At 38.3% G+C, this 8123-nt stretch overlaps 1 non-coding gene across 1 annotated transcript; it reads right to left on the reverse strand.

Moving 5' to 3' along the window:
* Positions 1–590: 590 nt before the first annotated feature.
* On the reverse strand, positions 591–694 carry LOC138841241 (U6 spliceosomal RNA). Its single transcript, XR_011376355.1, has one exon. It is a non-coding gene; the product is annotated as a U6 spliceosomal RNA (small nuclear RNA).
* Positions 695–8123: the final 7429 nt, after the last annotated feature.

Consider the following 8123-nt stretch of genomic DNA (forward strand, 5'->3'; position numbering starts at 1 on the left):
AATTTGTTTGTCCCCTTCCCCTCCACAAATTATACCGACATCAAATACAGTGAAAGCAGGGGTCATACCGTGGGGGAGGGACATACAAAGCAACAAAGAAATAATCTTATAAATGTGTTAGAAACAATCGCATGAAAGAAAAAAAACATTTGAATACATATCTTAGGGTTCATTTCCCTAACATCAATTTATCTGGCCTTTTCTGCTTGACTCATACATATACTAGATATTGCAAATAAGGGAAACCATGGGTCCTATGTTTCTTTGGGCCTGGCTTACTTCACTTAATATAATTTTTTTCCAAGCCTTTCCATTTCCTAACAAATGGGGCAATGTCATTCTTTTTGATGGAGGCATAGAATTCCATTATGTATATATACCACATTTTCTTGATCCATTCAGCTACTGAGGGGCATCTGGGTTGGTTCCATATCTTAGCTATAGTAGATAATGCTGCAATAAACATAGTTGTGCTGGTAGCTTTAGTGTGGTCTTGTTTGTGAACATTTGGGTAAATGCCCAAAAGTGGGATTGCTGGGTCATAGGGGAGCTCTATGTGGAGTCTTTTGAGGAACTTCCATACTGCTTTCAAAAATATGGAAAAATTCGCTTCACGAATTTGCATGTCATCCTTGTGCAGGAGCCATGCTAATCTTCTCTGTATCCAACGAGTACATTTCTTTTTGAACACTATTACCCCTGGCTCATTTTTCTCCCTCTTTCCCATCCCCGCTCCCCTCCCCACAAATTGTAAAGCTCATTTCAACATAGTGTTTAGTGAATATCATTGTTGCATTAATTCACTATCTTAAAGAAGAAATAAATAGATCCAGATAGCAGAGAGTAAGGTAAAAGATTTTGAATTCTGGAGCTTTATGGAGACCTCAATCTATCAGTTAAATATTGATGAAATGAAGACAAAAATGTTACTCTTGGGCTGGTTGAAAACTTCATGTTTATTCAACAAATTTCATTAAACCATGTGCATTTTACACATACCTTGTTTTATTAGATAGAAAATGCTAATGGTTTAATTTTAAAATAACAATATAATTACTAAACTAATCCTGAATATATTTTCATTGTAAAAGTATCTAACCATGCCAGATACTTCCTGCCCTTAATTCTAGTGCCTTAGGAAGGAGAGATGGAGTATTGAGGTCTACACCTGGCCCTGGGCAAAAAGCTGAAGACTTTATCTGAAAAATAAATGAAGGGAAAAATTCACTGGAAGTTGCATACGTGGCTCAAGTAATAGAACACTAGCAAAAGCGAGGCACTGAGATCAAACCATCATAGCTCAAAAAATACTAGCAATCCAAAGATACAAGGACTAGCTCTCTTAATTTTGCCATGCTGAGTCCCATTTGTACATATTTGCTTTCTACTGCTAATGGGCTCTGGTGCAGTATTCCAGGTTAGTCTATTCATTTTAGGTCATGTTTATGCATTCTATTCTTAATATACAGACATTTTTAAACTTGATATAAATTCACACATTTATACAAACACATGTGCAAGTCTCCTTTTTTACTTCTTTTAACACCAATAGTATTGACTGGATACATTGTTACTCAATGCCTGCGTAACTGTTAACAATATATCATAAATATATTTCTGTCACTAGGTACACAGATCTTCTCTTTTAAACTATGTACAAGTTTTTCATAATGTAGACAATGCAATTATGTTTTATTCATCAGTTTATAAGCAAAATTCAAACAGTGCAAATACATGTGATAGAGCCAGGAGTCCATGGCTCAGACCTGTAATCCTATCCACTTAAGAGTCTCAGATCTGGGGACTGAGTAGGTGGCTCAGTGGTAGAACGCTTAGCGCCTTGCATGCATGAGGCCCTGGGTTCGATTCCTCAGCACCACATTAGCAGAAAAAAAAAAACTGGAAGTGGTGCTATGGCTCAAGTGGTAGAGTGCTAGCCTTGAGCTGAAGAGCAGAGGGACAGCGCCCAGGCCCAGAGTTCAGGCCCCATGACCGGACCCCCCCCCACCCCCCCCCCCACAAAAAAAGAGTCTCAGATCTGGAGGATCTTAGTTTAAGACCAGCCTGGCAGAAAGTTGCCCAAATCTTATATCCAACATAACCAGCAAAAAAGAGATCTGAAGACATTGCTCAAGTGGTGGAATGATAGGCTATCTAGTATAAGGTCCCAAGTGCAAAAGAAAGATATGATTCAATAGTGTGTGTGTGTGTGTGTGTGTGTGTGTGTGTGTGTGTGTGTGTGTGTGTGTGTGTGTGTGTGTGTGTGTGTGTGTGTGCAGCGAACTCTGGTAGGTGAGACTAGTTACTGTATTCCCAAAATATTCTACTTAAATTTTGTGCATATTTTCTTCATTTCATTTAAATTTGAGAGTTAACTTAGTAAATATTTTTATTTATTATTTTTATTGTTACTGTAAAGGTGATATACAGAGAGTTACAGCTGCATAAGTCAGGCAATTGAGTATGTTTCTTTTTGAACAGGATCATCTCTTCCCTTGCTAGTAGATATTATTTTTGAAACCTTATTGATCAGCTCACATTTAATGAGAGTGCTATCAGCATGTAAACAGCAAATTACTCTGTATACTTACTATTTTCAAGATCACAGGTCTAGAATTTCCATCTTAGTTGAGGAAAATACATGATTAGATTTATATTTGTATTCCTTCTTTTTGTTCTTTGTCTTTTACTAAACTTCTTGACATAGTTCAACATGATTGATACCTATAAACATTTGAGATAATATGGATATAGTATATCATTATTTTTAATTAGAAATGGGTTTAGGAACACAGTCATTTTCAATGAATGGAGTGCTAAGACAGGTCCTAAACTAAATATTTGTACTATTAGTTTGTTGAGAGCAAACTATTATTTATACCTTAACATGAGAAAAACTTATTAATCTGGACTTCAGTTCTCTGAGGAGTTTGGGATACTTCAACTTTAGCTGGACTGAAAATTCACTTTTGTCCTACTTAAAAGAAAGGTTTACTTAGCAAATTAATAGTATAAATAGGCAGTGAGCATGTTTAAGCCACTCTGAACACTATTTTTAAAGGCGTGAGCAAATTAATTTTATGCAAATGGTATTGCTAATGCAAGTGCTACTAATCTGCTCATTAAAGCCAGGGGGAGCAAACTTTATTTTGGCAATTAGTTGAAGTTACTATATGTATCAAAAAGCCCAAAGTTGCATTTCTTCTTAAGTGTACTATAAATTTAAGCTTTTTACGTATTCAAGACTTTTCCCCCTGACATGGTATGAAGTCTTGAGCTTAGATTTTTGCCTTTGATGATGGTGAGAAGGTTCATTGCTGGAAATTACTAAATAAAGTATTATGGGTAATTTGACTTCAGGGAAAAAGTCCTAGTTCAATTCAGCCCTGTAACTGAAAGATAAAAGCATGTCTTCTAGCTGGGTAAATGCATCTGTCCCTATGGCCAGGGCAGACAAGGGAATGGGCAGGATCTGTCTTTCAAAAGGCAGAGAAGAGTGGCTATTATTTAATAGGACAATGATGTGCACAGATCTATGGTGAAATTTCAGATCCTTTGCTCTGCTCCTGGAACACCATGGTGTCTGATAGTGTGGGGAAGGAGGAACAAGAGCAGGTGGCAAGGATCGATGTGACCTTTCAGGTTATCTACAGAACCCGGAGTGCATTTAAAAGGATAAGGTTGACATTTGTGGTTATGATCATTCATATTCTCGTCATCTGTCCATTGATCTAAGACACTAGTCACATCAATGTCTAGAAGCCCAGTGACAGACGTGACATCTGACTGATAGGCAAAAGGCTCAAGTGAATTTTGCCATTCATTATTATAATTATTGTTGAGTCAATTTTCTTTTCCCCAATGATGGATCTATGGAGTTAGAAGTGAGTTATAGAAAGATATGGTTACTGTGTGTCATGTTGAACTACAGAGAATATTTTGATGTAAACGGTGTCTTCTGTCTCCCATGTACTTCCTTCTCCATCATTTCCTTATAAAATATTTTTAAGTAATAAAAACTACTCAGTGTTCGGAGTTGAACCAAATATTGTTGAACCAAATATCCTGTATATACTCTCTTTATGTTTCCAAATAATGTCCTTTTTTATTGTTGTGGAGTTAATTGTTTTCTCTCCCCAAATATAGCAGCTTTAAAAAGTAAATTTCTGGCTGGGGATGTGGCATAGTGGTAGAGTGCTTATCTAGCATGCATGAAGCCCTGAGTTTGATTCCTCAGTACCACAAACACAGAAAAAGCCAGAATTGATGCTGTGGCTCAAGTGGTAGAATGCTAGCTTTGAGCAAAAGAAGCTCAAAGACAGGGTCCAGGCCCTGAGTTCAAGCCCAGGACTGGGTGTGGGGGAGAAAGGAAATATCTAGAATCAAAAATCTTGGAGCAATTTATTGGGCCCCAGAGATGTCAGAAAGCAGCTAAATAACAGTCCAGGGCTGCTCACACTGTGGCCACAGTGTGGGCCACAGTCTCCTCAAGGCTTGCCAGAGGCCATCAACTTTCAACCTCACTCACAGGGTTGTCAGTAGCTTCAGGCTCCCATTTGCTGTTGGTCAAAGGCCCCAGTTCTTTGCCTGGTGAACCTTTCTCTAGGGTAGTCTGCAATGTGGCAGCTAGGTGGACATAGACTAAGTGAATGGACAAGAGAGGAGGGAGATGGTTGAGTTGGAATCAGTGTCTATAAACTTACCTTAAAAGTGACTGGCATGATTAATGGGAAGTAAATCGGGAGATCTAGCTCATAGTCAAACCAAAGGAGAGAGAGAGTGTCCAAACCTGAATAAAGCAAAGATTACCCTGTTTATTACATGAGAGTAAGTAGATACAGTAGGATTACATTCCTTTCCTGCTTTGGGGGAAAGACACCTAAGTTATGGAGTCACTGGGTGAGACAGCACAGCTAATTCCCTACAATGGAGAATTTACCCATGTCATTCTGCAGCTCTCTGTACCTGTAATCACTGGCTTACCTTGGCCTCTCAGATCAGGGCACAGCAGGGCACAGCACTCTCTTCCACGGGTCCCATAAAAGGAATCCTGCTGTCTCCTGAATGGCTGAGTCCATTCTAGCGGCTAAGCCTTAGTCTCAGAGCCATAGCCCACAACTATACAAATCTAATTTAGAGTCAGATACAGCTGGCTTTGTCCATCCATTGGCTTTATTTCTGTGATTTTATTCATGTTTATTAATGTCTCTGACTTTCCTTCTATTTTCCTTCCTATTTCTCAGACTTGAATAAAATTATCTACATTGTAGATTGGTTGAAGATTGAAATAGATTATACAATTTGTGTAAAAATGCTCAGCCTGGTCTGGGAAGGTGATTCAGTGGTAGAGTACTTGCCTTGCATGCATGAGGCCCTGGGTTCAATTCCTCAACACCACATAAGCAGAAAATGCTGGAAGTGGTGCTGTGGCTCAAGTGGTAGAGCACTAGCCTTGAGCTGAAGAGCTTAGGGACAGCACCCAGGCTCAGAGTTCAGGCCCTACAACCGACCAAAAAACCCCAAAACCCTAAAAATGCTCAGCATACCTATTACATGTTCATAAAAATATATATCAATTCATCTATTGTATGTGATACAATATATATATTATATAATAAGTATGTATATATGCTTAGCATTTAGGTGTTGATCACTAGTTTTTCTTTTTTTTGTAGTCTATGGAACTGAACCCAGAGCCTCATGCTAGGTATATACTCTACAACTTGAGTCATGCCTCCCAGCCCCTTTGTTGTGTATTTTGTTTTGAAGATAGTGTCTCACTAACTTTGCCCAGGCTACCGTCAAAACTCTTGATCTTCCTAACTAAGCCTTCTGAGTAGCTGTGATCAAAAGCAGTCATTCTAGAACACAGCCAATGACAGAGAAATTCAGCAGGCAGACAATATTTTCTTTAGACAGAGAACCTTTCTTTGAGTTCTAAAAGTCAGTTAGGTCGTTACCATTATCCATGCTTCAAATCAAAACTTAAAAGATACTCCGCTGGTAGGAAATTTAAATTTGTTTCACCCAACCTTCCCTGTCATCTGAGACGTGTCTGGTACTGGGTCAGGATAGTGGAAGACTATGGTAGAATTATGGGACACCGTATACAGTATTATTTTGTATGGATGAGGCTTGATGCAGTTAGGAAATGATTCTTTGCTTTCATCTGTTTTTGTCTCCCATGTATATCTCTGAGCTGAACACCTTGCAGTGTATACTACTTCAGTTGTGACAGACACACAGGCCCTAGTCCACCTTGTACTCACCCCGTGTCCACACCAGACTACATGTACCCTGGACTCAAGTGTTGTGATCCTTACCAAACCCATAAACTTGATGGTGCAATTTTGCTACCTTTATGTTACAGACCATTCCTAAGACCAGATTTCTAATACTCAAGAGGAAAGGACTTGAGTGGCTATTCCTCCTCAGTACCTCTGTTGTATGCACAACATTTTTGGGGAAATATTTGATCAGAGAAAGCCTTTAATCATAACTGTTGATAAAAATAGAGTACATTCTGCATCTTATCTAAAAATAAGAATGCAGCTTCACATGGCAAAAGTGACCAAAGATGAAGCTGCAAGGTGTCTTTGGGCAGCATATCTGATCATTGGTTTTCTTTTTGCCCTTGAGCTGATTTCTCAAGAAGAAAGATGATGGGTCTCACTGCCCTCATTTCAACAGACTTCTGGGCAACAGACACCATGTGCCTTTATATGGGACTAGTGTGTTAAATGGTGTCTTCTTCAAACTGTCATGAATGTACCATTAAGTAGCTTTGCTCAATTGATATTTATAAAACCATTCCTCTGTGGAAAAGCATTGGACTGACAATTTTTACCTCTATTATTTCATACATATATCAATTTTACAAATTATTGTTATCATCACTTTTTCTTTAGATCAGCAAGCAAGCTTAAAGAGATTAACTGATTTGCCCAAAAGTATATAATACTTCTCAGAACCAAGATTAGAACTTAGTTTCTTGAGTCCAGTAAAAAAAGCTCTTTGTTTTGATAGGCATGGTTGGCCATATTTTTAAAGGCTTATTATTATTAACTATAATAAGTATAATTATAATAAGTATCTTTCTGATGATACTTGATTCTTCACTCATCTTCCAAGGAAGTACTTTAAAGGATCTCATTGTTTTGTAAGGGAGCAATAGGAACTTCTACTTTTAATTTCAAATCTACTGCCAATTTTCTTACCCAAATTGCCTGCCATTAGAACCCACAAAATTAGCATTCAAGGATGAAATGTTCTCTAGGATTAAAACTGGTCATGGCTGGGAAAAGGAAAACATAACAAACCTTTGACTAACAAACATAATAGGAAACAGGAATTGCATGCAGAAGAGATCTGTAGTGAATCTTATGTTCTACCTCCTCCAGTTCCTGCGAATTAATTTAGTTGTTTCTGAGTTTCACTAAGAAGCACGATATTAAACACTGTTAAAAACTTAAGTTCAGCTATGGTGAATGATATACCCTCTAATGGTGAGTTACATAGTTAATTTCTGTATCATTTGAAAATGAGCTGGAGATGGCCAACCCAGGAGCAAAATGGTAGGTCCAAGCCACTGGGACCCAACCTTCTACACAATGTGATCATTGCAGCATCTTTAGGATGTGACCATTGACCTGTCCAAGCTGCCAGATAATAACAACCCACAAAGATACGTTTCAAGGTGTATGATGGGGAAAAAAGAGGACGTAGGCTTCACAGTCTTTTGAAAGAGACTTCTTGGCAGTCTAACGTGAGACTGACGCTGATATCATGGTCAGCAAAATTCTGTCGCTGGGGAAGCTGGAAAATGCAATTTTAAGTAAAGATGACAATATGTGTAACTAAAAATAAGACTTCTCTTTTCAATTTGAGAGAGAAATGGGGACTATATGATTGGCATCTTGGAGAAATATCTGTCTCAGACACGTAGTTGCTTTTAGATTTTAGGAGTACACGAAAGTATATGTGATGTGATGTGGCCAAAAGTTGGCAATTGGGAGGAACCATTGTTGGTTGTTTTCTTGAGAAGGGTCTTGCTAAGTAGCCTTAGCTGGCCACAAACTAGTAATACTCCTACCTCAATCTTCTGAGTGCTCAGATTTCAAACA

This window comes from Dipodomys merriami, unplaced genomic scaffold (assembly GCF_024711535.1).
Source record: "Dipodomys merriami isolate MVZ:Mamm:240054 unplaced genomic scaffold, mDipMer1.0.p SCAF_31, whole genome shotgun sequence".
NCBI lineage: Eukaryota > Metazoa > Chordata > Mammalia > Rodentia > Heteromyidae > Dipodomys > Dipodomys merriami.